We start from the raw sequence: 12,687 nt of genomic DNA on the forward strand, positions 1-12,687 counted from the left end.
GAGTTACCTTAGACTTAGACGTAGGATTCGATTGGGCAATCAACTGGAGCAGTAAGGGGGCTGATTTTTGAATTTCGAACGCTCGATTTCGTCACTCGAAAATCTGCGGAAAACGGCGATATGCTGTTTATGAAATAAGAGCGATAGAAACGTCACCTGTATGGATATTATGGTTATTCTTTTCTACGTCACAGCGTGATAAAACGGTGTCCGTCACTTTCTATCCCGCAGTGTTAAACAGTGACAGTTATGCTATCATCCATGATACGCCTGCTGCTGCAGGCTTACTATACTTTAATTATCGCGCTGTAACGTAGGCAAATTCGACCACATTATCCGTTTGAATTGAATTTCGAACGCTCGATTCATGCGGCTCCTTTCAATATTATCGTCACTACTAGGCATCATACCAATACGTCGGAAAGGGACAAACGATGATTAGGGGCATCGTAACTTTAGTACACGTTTATGAATAAGGGGGTTAAATTATACCAATAGAAATTAAAACGAGTAGATTCCCAATTTAAATCGCTCGTGTTTCAAGAATAGCATTCCGTCATTTTCCACAGATTTTCGAAAGACAAAATCGAGCGCTCGACATTGACAAATCGGCTCACTGATATATCGTCACCTACTAACATTTGACTTATACAAAACTACCAAAATAATGCAAGTAACTCCTTCAAAACTGCTGCTTGACGCTTCTACACGACATTTCTTTCGCCAACTTTTCTACTAAATTATTATAAAAGTCAAGCAAAAAGCTTGCATCACGCAGCATTAGACCTTATAGCAATGACAACAGAACATTTAATTATCTAATTTACCGTTACACTGAACTAAGCTGAACATAACGCTGTAGAGGGCAATAAGTCTGTTGAGACGCGCGACGGAGAAAAAAGTATATTAGAGGTGCAAGGACTAGCTCCGCGGTCAAAATAAACAGTATAATCTTCTGTACTGGGTTTACCCTTGAATTGGGTACCTGACACATGTTGAATATTATAACAAAATTTTGCTAAATGAATAGAAAACGGGCCATTCATTATAAAAAAAGTCAAAGTCAAATTGAGATTATAAAAAAAATTCAATTGTCGAGTGCGAGCGTCAAACTTTAACTCTCATTTCTGACCTTTGTGTTGCTTAAATGTCATGAGTCCTACATTTGATCATCAGGAAAATCAAGATCAATTGACATTATTTACAAAAAACTGTCAAGTAGCCAATAGCCGATAAACATTTAATAGAATATTATTTCAAAGACAACGTATTAAATATTTTTATTTCAATTCATTTCGTCGAAAAATCGATAAAAGTAAATTTAAACCTAACCTAAACCTACTTTGAAAGCCGTTGGTTTCTGTGTGGGGTCGCAGTTCTAACCTAACCTAAACCTTCTTTGAAGGGCATTCGTGTCTGTGTGGGGTCGCAGTTCTAATCTAACCCAAACCTACTTTGAAATATAAATGTAGTACGTGGTAGTACGACATATAAAAATGTATTATATTTAACGTCGAACAAATGAATTACAATGTTTAGTAGTTCTGCCAATTACAATACTTTGAAATGAAACAGCCATTAAGTAATATTCGTTGAATAGTATTTCTAAGAAGTAAGAAAGTTAAATAAAGAGTAGATGAAACAAAATAACGCCAAACTCAATCCCAAGCTAGAGCTTAAACAAGGTGAGGTCAATCACGTCTGTCATTCCAATGTATTTAGTAATTTCGATTGGAATTAAAGATTGTAGATTGCTTTTTAAGCTAACTTTGCTGTTAGTCTAAAGTCTAAGTTAACTTAACTTACTTGAACGAAACAAAGTGAGAGCGTGCCATTATAAACCTCATATTCATAGAGATTTGATATTAATGATGACAACACTACTCTTTGTAATTAAAAATGTCATGCAGAGTTAGATTGGTTAGACTTTTGGTGTTCTTCCCTCACTGTTACTGAGTGTAAGCGTGAGTGAAATGGCTGGGCGTGCTCGGGACCTCGGCTATCATGTTTTTAATATAACAATGTTTGTTTTCATTATAAAAAAAGTAATCCATGTGTTTCCTTAAGAATAATATTGCTCATTTTTAGAAATCATTTGCATATTTTTAGTTTTTGTACAAATTTTATTATAATAAAAAAAAAAAACATTATATTCAAAGGCCTCAAATTTGCTAATTAAATTTTAAGCAAACGTATTTTGATCTAAAAAACAAAAATTCCATTCTCTGAACAGTAGGCTTGAGAAAGTGGGGGGCCAGTGCGAAATCGTTTTTCATACAAACGTAGTCCTCATTTTCCTCTCTGAATATTAACGTTATTAAAAATATTTTGACACAATTTGTTATATATCAACCACAGCTATGCCTCTATGTTTCTTTTTTTTTATCGAATTTTTAATTATTATACGAGTTAGGAGCAATTAAAAATTTGTATGAAATCTGTTTTCCTCTCCAAATGTTTACAGTAATCAAAAAATCAAAAAAGTCAAAAGTAGGGGCATAGCTGGTTAATATATATCAAATTATATAACAATGTTTTCCTTAATGTCAATATCCAGAGAGGAAAATGAGGACTCCGTTTGTATGAAGAAGTGTCCATCCCCTTTCGTCTTAACCCTTTAACCATTTGACATTCCTTTCTAGACATTCGATTTTGAACCGTAATTCTTGTAGTAGAGACGCGTTTTTGTTTTAAGCATGATGGCAAGTATGTTGCCGCTATGGACTAAAGGTTTAAATAAATATACACTGGCTGGTGCATCTCATGGAATTAAAATACTGTATATACTTTAACTCTACTAATGCTCTTATACCACCATATCCAGGCCGTTGGCCTCATACGTATGTAATATGCTGGCCATTCCCCTTCATAAGGTTATCGTTGTACAGTCACGTCTGAAAATATCGATACGAAAAATATGCCAAAAATATGTATACACTACCTTAATATATATGGGCAATAAAGTCGTGTATACATTTTTGGTACTTTTTTCGTATCGATATTTTCAGACGTGAGCGTACTGAGCGCTGAAAACATATACAGAGTGAGGCTTCCATTTTCACACAACATTAGAATACCGGCGCGTGCGGCCGCCGCGGCATACAATATTATGCAAATGTCTTTTTTAAGGTTTTGTAGTCGCATAGAAACCCTCATAGTTTCGCCATGAGGTTACATAATAACTAATTAAGTGAGGTTACATAATAACTAACTACATTTTTAATGAAATTTCCATTTCGGGGTTTCGACTAACTAAATCTTAACAAATCACTTTGATTTTGATGTCGATCGCTTCAGCATAATATATTCTAGGTTTAAAGATCGCTTTAAAAACATTCATAGTTTTTATAAAACTAACATATAACATCTGATTAAAACATGGTCAAACAAAACAATCTATTTTTTTATTCTTTAAGATTTGGTTAGTGGAAACAGTTTCCTCCCAAAATGGAAATTTTCAAAGCTATTCTTCCAAAAAATGAGTAATTATGTAATGTACTCGTAATGACAAAACAATAAGGGTTTCTAGGGGACTATTATGAATTTATGAGACGTCTTTTATAATTCGGGCCTGTTTAATTAAAATTTGAAACCAAGCAATAAATTATTTCTGTACAAGGAATCTATTTCACACATAAGTACAATAAATATTATAGGTAATTAATTAATAACTTAGTACAGGTAATAAATCATGTATAAAATATATTTAGGTACTGACTCATTTGACTTAGTGGATTTAACAAAGATAAAGATAGTCATTCCAGATCTAGAGCAGAACCCAACTGGGGAAGTACCTCCACCTTACAGAAAACCGCAGCCAAATAACACTAGACTCTACTCATAGTATTGTGTTCCTGCCGATGAGTAAGGTTGCCAGAGCTCAACGAGGGTGCGGAGTGTTAGGGTCGGCAACGCGTATGTAAAACTCCTCTGGATTTGCAGGCGTCCATAGGCCACGGTAACCGCTTACCACGTAGTATTAAAAAAAATCCAAGTAGGCATATTACCATGCGCTTATGAACGCCAAATAAAGCTACGCCGGCTCTAACCCTTCACCCTGACCCGAGAAGATTTAAATCCCTCCTAAATTGTAGGTGGTGGTCCTTCCACACTTTGTTGATGCAAAGTCTGTGCTGGTTTGACTTGGTGCGACTCTACTAGCTGTGTAGCCGTACCACGAGTTGATACTTGACGTTTACGCTAGCAACTGCGTAAACTCGAACGCAGCCCATCTCGCTCGCACTGATGTATTGGTGCGGTAGAGAAAGAAACGCGTTCGAGTTCGCACTGTTGCTTACGTAAATATCAAATATCAACTCGTGATAGCCGTGCTGGTAACGAGTAGGAGACCAGTAAAAGAACTATTTCTATTTGCACTTAAACTCACCTATGTCTACCAATGGAAGTAATTAACCATGTAGGTAAGATGTACTATTTAATAAAACATTTTAATAAAACTTTTTTGGTCACACTGAGAGTTATTATTGCTAGATGCGCAATATTTCTTCCTTAACCTTTCTGAAGGTAAACTAGGCGTTTTTGGGATTAGTCCGTTTTCCTCACTATATTTTCCTTCACCTAAAAGCAACTGGCACGAGTAAATACGAAATGTTACTTCGTACATAAGTTCCGAAACACGTATTAGTACGAGGCGGGGTTTGAACCAGCGACCTCCGGATTGCAAGTCGCACGCTCTTAGCGCTAGGCGACCGTGCAGCGTTTTTTTCTAAAGTAATGTACTTAAAGTTTTTTCTAAATGGTAACGGGTGTGTAAACTTAGATAGGATGGGCAATTTGGGCATGTCTGTCATATGAACCCGCAAAAGTTGGACCGAAATGGTTACTGTGAGAACCACGGGACTACAGAGCCCCTAGTGTAAATTTATTCGATTGCGCAACGTGAGGTATGCGTTTGCGTTAAGTCTCATTTTGTATAGGATTTAGACAAAGCGCGCCAGGCGGGAGGTTTTAGAAACTCAAAATCCCATACAAAATGAGACTTAATGCAAACGCGTACGTCAAGTTTCGCTATCGAATAAATGTACACTAGGGGTACAGGTGATGCAGGAGATGGCGCTGTCAGAACTTGGATGCATTCTACTTGGAATAGTCAGGCCAAACAATGGTAGGAGTGTGCGAAAAGAGGATAAAATTACAAAGTCTGTCATGTTTGTTCATATTTCCTATGGGACGTTAATCCTTCGCACCTACGGTTTTTAAATTTGCCGCTTTTTTCTACCGACGGAAAGGGCTCGACAGAATACAAATTGTTCGGATTGTTACATACAAATTGTCGCCAGCAAAAAAGTTCGGATATTGAATTCTTGTATCGTTTGATTATTAAAACAATTACGCTCATACAATTTTACTAAGATCGGTTGAGAAATGCAACCTTTAGAGGACATCTTCTTCAACCTTTTTTCCCGGCCTAGCGCCAGGGTCCGCTCTCCTACTCAATCTTCTCCACTTTGCCCGGTCTTCGGCATCCTCAGGTTAGGGTTGAAGAAACCCGGAAAAATACGGGAAAAATTCAAAACGACTTGTTTTTTCAAGTTTCTTTCGAAAAAAACAATGCAAGTTCCAGTTACAATACTTTCGAAAAAACGAATGAAGCCGAAAAACTCAAGTTATTTTTTAATTTCTGTATTTTTCCATATGGATTTAATTGGGAATTTAAACAGGAAGGTTAAGCACGTCTAATGTGTTAGTTTCTGGCAGTTTATATATTTGACACTGTCATCGCTCATCAGTGGCATTGCGTATGACGTATTTGATTTTTCTGAATAAAAAGGGGAAAAAACCGAAAAAACGAAATTTGGAAAAAATCCCGAATAAAACATTTGAATTTTACCGGAATTTCATCCCTACCTCAGTCGAACATACAAAAGCATTTTACCCAAGCTGAAACGAAGACGCTTCCATGCGCTTCGCGCTCGCTCGGTTTATTAAAATACAGTAGGCTCTATTTAATCCGGCGCTCGTTAATCGGGTAATTAGCACATTAGATGACCCGCTCTATAATCCGGCAATATAGACAGACGAACGCCAGATTATAGAATGGTAGCATTGATCAGTAGTGCCACGTGTTTGTTTTCTTGCTTTTATATCACATACATCTCCACTAATCCTGTTGGAAAAAAATTACGAGGTGTAATATTAGTATTTAAAATAAACAACAACCATATCGTTTTTTTTTATTGATGTAAGTATATATATATATATTTATTAAAAAAAACTAATTTAAAACTAAAAAAAATAAATCGAACTTATGCTAACACAAAACAACTTAAAACTAAACCATATCTAGTTTGGTCTAAGACCGATTTATTCAACTGTTCCATCATAGACACAAAAACATCAAAGTCAAAGACAAACTAAACATACTCTACACAAGCTATAGTGTTGATGAGTTTTAAGTGAAATGTGTGTGAAATTTATGAATAAATCAAATGAAAAATTCCATCGGCAATTCCATCAATCCGGCAAAGGGGGAAAAATTCCGATGCCGGATTACTGAGCGCCTACTGTATCTCTGTTGGACTTTAGCAACTTCCAGTATTTGCTACTAATTCTATGTCGTGCATATTTTCAGTCTTCTTGGCTCGGGAGACCATTTTTCACAATTAAGACACGGGCTAATTAGTGAGTGCCGTAAAAACATATTAAAATTGACTGTGGAAGATACTTTTATGGTTTAAGGGACTTTACGGACAGGAAAATAATGGTTTTAGATACAAATAAGGTGTGAAGTTGAAAAATATCATGTCTTAGTTGTGTTGAATGGGGAAGTGAATGAAAATAAGGAAATATAAATAGCTAGACTACTTAGTATAGTAGAATTTTTTACATAAAACTTTGAAGGGGTGCAGTTTTAAAATGGTTGAGAAAAAACATAGGTATGGGGGGTGATTTGTCGATAAAATTCATCGTACCATACGTGGTTAACGGCTCCACTATACGTAGACAAACACATTGAATACAATTTCAAAATCTATAAAGTAACATGTACTTGAATTGTATCAATTATGATACAATTCGTTACACCGCCGTCGTGTTCTATGATAGTCAGCATATAGGCTGGGATTCATCGGCGGCTTGCCAATTGCCAAGTCCATACAGCTTATTCGTCTCCCTTTCAGGTTAGTATCCTGTTTTATATCATCCTATAGACGCTTTTCCTTTCTGTATATTGACATTATGTTAATTATGTGTATTTTAAAGTTTGTTTTTAAGATAACAATGACTCGAGGTGCGTTCGTTTTTGCCGCGGTGCTGATGGCAGTTGTCGCCAGTATACAAGTAAGTACCTGAACAATAGAATAGCATCCTTAACCCATGCGTTATATCGCGTCATGTCGCGCTCGAAGGTCCGACCACAGCGCTGCTTAAAAAACGGTGACGTTGCAGAAACGCAGTAACGCATCAAAACGGTGACGTTATAGAGTCGCAGTACCGAACGCATCGTAAGCGTATCGTCATTATCGCATGCTCGACACATCGCAACTTAAAAAACGCTGGCGGTGCAGAATCGCAATGAGGCGTCGTAAATGTCACGACTTTAACGCGTTATTTTAAATTATTAACTGATCGGCGATTGGCCATAGTCACACCTGATGGAAAGTGAAGACAGGGCCTAAGATGGAGCTCGCCGGTTCAGTACTAGCCTATTCACTCTTGCTTCAAAGAGACGGATCATATTTATCAGGAAATACAGTTGGCGGGGGCGCATTCCATTCTTTAGTCGTCCGTACCAAGAAAGAGGAGGCGAACCGTTTCGTGCGGACAAATGGAACGTTTACCATGCACGGGTGCATTCGTTCCCCGCGCCTGAATGTCCGATGGAAAGGGGAAGGTAGGATCAGGTCGTGCAGTTCCTCCTAGTAAGTCGTAAACTTTACGGCATGTCCCTGCGATTCCGCACCGTTACCGTTTTTTAAGCAGCCGTGAGTGGAGCATGCGATATAAATGGTACGCTTACGATACATCACTACGATACCGTGCCGTCACCGTTTTTTAAGCAGCCGTGAGTGGAGCATGCGATATAAATGGTACGCTTACGATACATCACTACGATACCGTGCCGTCACCGTTTTTTAAGCAGCCGTGAGTGGAGCATGCGATAAAAATGGTCCGCTTATGATACGTCACTACGATACCGTGCCGTCACCGTTTTTTAAACAGCGTTGAGGCCGAACCTTAAAGGGGTGTTATTCTGGGCTTTGCCAGGGTCCGTTTTCCTACTAGCTTTTATTTACTATTTAAAATAAATATATACCAACAGAACTGACTAGTATTTTTTATCTTTGCAGTGTATGGACTGGGATAGGTAAGTTAATTTGCACAATCTAGCAAGATTAATTTCTCGGATTGCAAAAATAGGGGGCAGAATAAATAAAAATAAAATATTACCTCGATATAGGGCCGAGTAAACAACCGACCGTTGACGGATTAAAGGATGATTCACAGTACACGGGGCCTAGGCATCGAACACGGCATTTTCATCGGCTGATCGGTGATCACGTGGTGCTTTCCATAGAAAACGAAGCGCCGGAAGCTGCGCCCCGGCCCCGGCCCGGTCTAAAAAAAATTACGGTAAAACAAGTGACGATGCGACTGATTTAAGCATGTTTGCCGGCGAACAAATGCGTCCGAAATTTTGAATTTCAAACGAAACGAAACGAAATACATATACAAAATTCTTTATTTCATAAAAGCGTACATAGTTATGATGCAGGGGATGGGGCCTCCCAGTAAGCAAAGGAATGCTCTAGCGTGAGTCATCCTAAGAGAAAGATAATGTCAAGCAATGTCTTTTGCTTTTTTTTTTAGTTGGTTTTATAACAACTTGAAATGATTTCCGACTGTTTCAGGGCCAATCACCCATATCATCACCGTCGGACGTATGACTTAATGTTAAGATCGGCCCAGAATGCGCGACCATCTAACAACGCCAATTTTAGACGTCAATGGTTAGTAAACCCCTTTATGACCACCTATATGTTGGAGATATTCAGATGGCGTCTGCAGAATCGTGGTAGCCAGTGGCGAAGTCGCCCTAACCCCAGTAAGCGCGGGCCTAGGGCGGTAAGACATCGGGGGTGGCAGCAAGACGGCAATCTACTTATACGATGGGGGGGGGGGGTCACCTCTCTCTGCATCTGACTGTACATGATGGACGGAGTTCGTCTCATCACCTAGTGTTATAGTTCTGCGAGTCACCGCGCGTCGGAAATTGTTCAAGGTTACCTCTCACATACTTGGCTACGTCCATAATATATATTAATACACAGCCCTGCGTCCGAGATTTTGGACTACGGACGAGAATTATAAAATGTTCGAAGTTGGACTGCTGGGTCTAAAAAGACATCTTATACTGTGTTACTGGTCTCTGTCAAAAAATACTAACACGTAATTGTCTCACTTGACCATAAGTAACACTTATTGTTTCAAAACCGTTTGTGTAATGACAAATTTAAAGGTCACCCGCCAATGCGTGTTCCCGTAGTACCCCTTATTTTGCAAGATATGCCGAGCATTCTTCGAATTAAATACTTGAGTATCCCATTGTAATATAATAGGTAGGTATTTAATCTGTTGTCTCACAGAAGTTTTATTATTCGATGATTTCTCTGTTACCATTAATTTTCGTTGAAAATACATAGTCTTCGTTTGATCAATAATATAGGTAATATTATTTCTTCACAGGCTATATACGAGTTCAAGAAATGCCAACGCGTATGCGGACGATGCCGACTCTGATCCTAGTGACCCCGTGTAAGTACTGGTTTCAGATACGAGTATATCGAAGCTGCTGAGGTGCTCATAATATCTGAACACGCACTCTAACAGCTTTATAATAGAGGCGTGTTAGTTATTTATGAGCACCTTGACCGCTCCGATATGTCTGATTCCGCTCTCCGAGCGACTGTACCAATGTTACTAGATAGGAACTTCAACTAGATCTTAATTTCATTCTTGGTTTTGTTTTAGTTTTCTTGATATTGTTGATTAGTTGATACATTATCAAATATTTTATTGGTTCACAGACAAGGGAAGTAAAATTCGATCCCGTATCCTCCAAGTACCGAGTAAGTTTCAATTCCAATTCCATGCTAGGATGAGAAAAAATGTTAGGTTAGGTTAAATTGGCTTATGATGATCAGTAGGTAACAGCTCTATGCAAAAAGCAATTGCTTTATTTACTTAAAAGGAAGTCAAGCGCGTATAATTAAGCTTTAGAAAAGTAGGTAAGTAATAATGTGAAAATAGTTATTTGTGTCCCAAGGAAGGAAAAGTACCATCCCGCGTGTTTGCCAATTTTACACGCGGCACGCAATATCCTACGATTCCTCCCGTGGTGCGCATATTATTTTTCTGCTCGACGGAGGCGGAAAGCGGCAACTTCGCTTAGCGCAGCGGCAGCAAAGTTGACGCTTTCCGCCCGGAGGGCAGAAAAATAAATTAATTACGAGGGGTGATACAAAAGTAATGACAATCAAATACTTTTAGTGGGTGACAACAGCAAATAGAGATAATTATTTGTTAAAGCGGTTCTTGGCTAGTAAATAAAAAGAGTAATTAAAAAATATATGTCTGCCAGTAAATTAAATCCATTTATTTGTTAATTGTCGGAAAACATACATGAAAATGAAGAAAATTTTAATGAGAGTTACCAAGTACCTCTGTTCGAGAAAATGTGTACTAAAGATATACACATCAAATTGGCGAGAACCTTGGGGTACTCTACCCCTCCAAGTTTTATAGTTTCACGCTGATACATCTAAGAAGTCTAACCTGGGTAGAACATCAACTAAAGACGAACGCTGCAAAGACCGCCCATTTATCATTGTTATACTAAAGAAAACGTCAAAAAAAAAAACGATCTCGAGTTAACAGGTAAATGGATGCATATCAAGCATCCAGTTGAGGTCACGAGGCTCTCGTGTGGCACTCATGAAAAATGTCTCCGCTCATTGGGTGCCTAGAAATCTTAGAATGTTAACGATCGAACAAAGGACGCCCCTACAAGGCCGATGTTGCAGTGGCTGCCAAACGTCATGCAGGGTTAAAATTGCCAGAACAGATCCCATACTCGGCAGATCTAGCCACCAGCAGGGCTAAGATGGACGGCTGTCATTGGTGTCAGACCATACCTGTCACGGTCTAACAAATACGTAAGTGCAAAAGTGACGCATGATACGACAAGTGACTAAAACACGACCATGATACCGCTGCAAGTTATTTTATCCCTTTCCACGGCTGAAGGAAGATCTTAGAAGCAACAAATTTTTGGCCGATAGCGAAGTAAGAGCAATAAAAAGACTTTTTTAATGTACAGAAGATCTAGAGTAACTATGGTCTATGTATAGTAAATTTACTGGGAGACTAGATAGAAAAAAAAGGTTTTTAAGCATCTGATGTGTCTTTTATACTGATTATCATTACTTTTGGATTACCCCTCGTACGTCATCGACTCAAGCTGATTCGATTTTCAAATACGTATTATATGTTGACAGATATAAACGAAGCAACTGGGACTGGGAGGGAGTAGCGCCTATAGGAGCCCATTTCCATATGGAATTAAAACTGTTTTAACCTCCTGAGACCCAGAAGCAATTGTTTTGTTTTTGAATTTGGAACCCCTAGTTACATAATAAAAGTTCAAAATAGATTTTGGAATATGTACAAAAATTTGTACTCAGGGTCTTAGGAGGTTATGATAATCAAGCACTGTATTTTCTTTGTTTTCACTGTGTTTTCATTCCTTTCCAAATCATTTCTTCTTACAACGCACGCCTTGACGCGGACCCGGCCCGTTCTAGCTCGAATCATCCTTTATGCAACTGAAGTTTTGGAGCATAGTTGTAGTATTGAACTGTAGTTTGATGATTTAGCGGTACTTTTCCTTTCATAAACATGAAAATACTAGTATGCCATCTAGTGTCAAGTAGCGGTAATGATAAATCCGCTATTTGACGCTAGATGTCGACTACGGAAATAATAAGCGTTTTGGTAAGAAAACTAATGTATGGAGTAAACTATGTTTACTTGTTTCTTTATGTCTGAGCTTAGTTTTGAACGTCTATATTTATTGGTGCTCTTACCTACTCGTAGCAGGGTAATTTCTGGTAAATCTCATTCCCCTGTCCGCACCTATTCACAAATTCCCGGGAGATTCCGTTTTATTAGCATCTTATTTTTGGTGATTGTGTGACTCGTGCCAAGTGCCATCTGGGTCAAACACATTTAAAAAGTTAACGAATCTGGTACATAGATATCCCGCTTTTCTTATTTGAGTCTCAAGTAAAAGCTTCAAGCTTTACAGCCGCGTAACAATTAGCTTTAGATTCCCTTATATCGCGATGTCTCAGGAGAGACGCGAACGAGTTTGCTAAAAAATGTGTGTGACCCATCCATCTACCATTAAAACTTGTTAGCGGAATTTCCTAGGAATTTGCGAATAGGTATAGCCAGGGAATGATATTTATGAGGAATCCAGCAGCAATATCAGTTTTATTATAATCACCTATGCAAACAAACAATGAAGCTTCCTGCCAAAATGTTTTACCAGTACAGTGTTATCTTAATCCTTTAGAGGGGAGAGCGTGAGGCTTAGATTACTCGTATACTGGGTGCTTTACCATGAGGCTTAAAAATCATGGACCAACGTAAATATTTATCAAAATT

At 38.3% G+C, this 12,687-nt stretch overlaps 1 protein-coding gene across 1 annotated transcript in view; it reads right to left on the reverse strand.

Moving 5' to 3' along the window:
• Positions 1 to 12,687, reverse strand: part of LOC133524514 (estradiol 17-beta-dehydrogenase 8) — a 229,910-nt gene that overhangs the window by 115,752 nt on the left and 101,471 nt on the right. The window lies entirely within an intron of this gene.

This window comes from Cydia pomonella, chromosome 1, assembly GCF_033807575.1.
Source record: "Cydia pomonella isolate Wapato2018A chromosome 1, ilCydPomo1, whole genome shotgun sequence".
Classification (NCBI taxonomy): domain Eukaryota; kingdom Metazoa; phylum Arthropoda; class Insecta; order Lepidoptera; family Tortricidae; genus Cydia; species Cydia pomonella.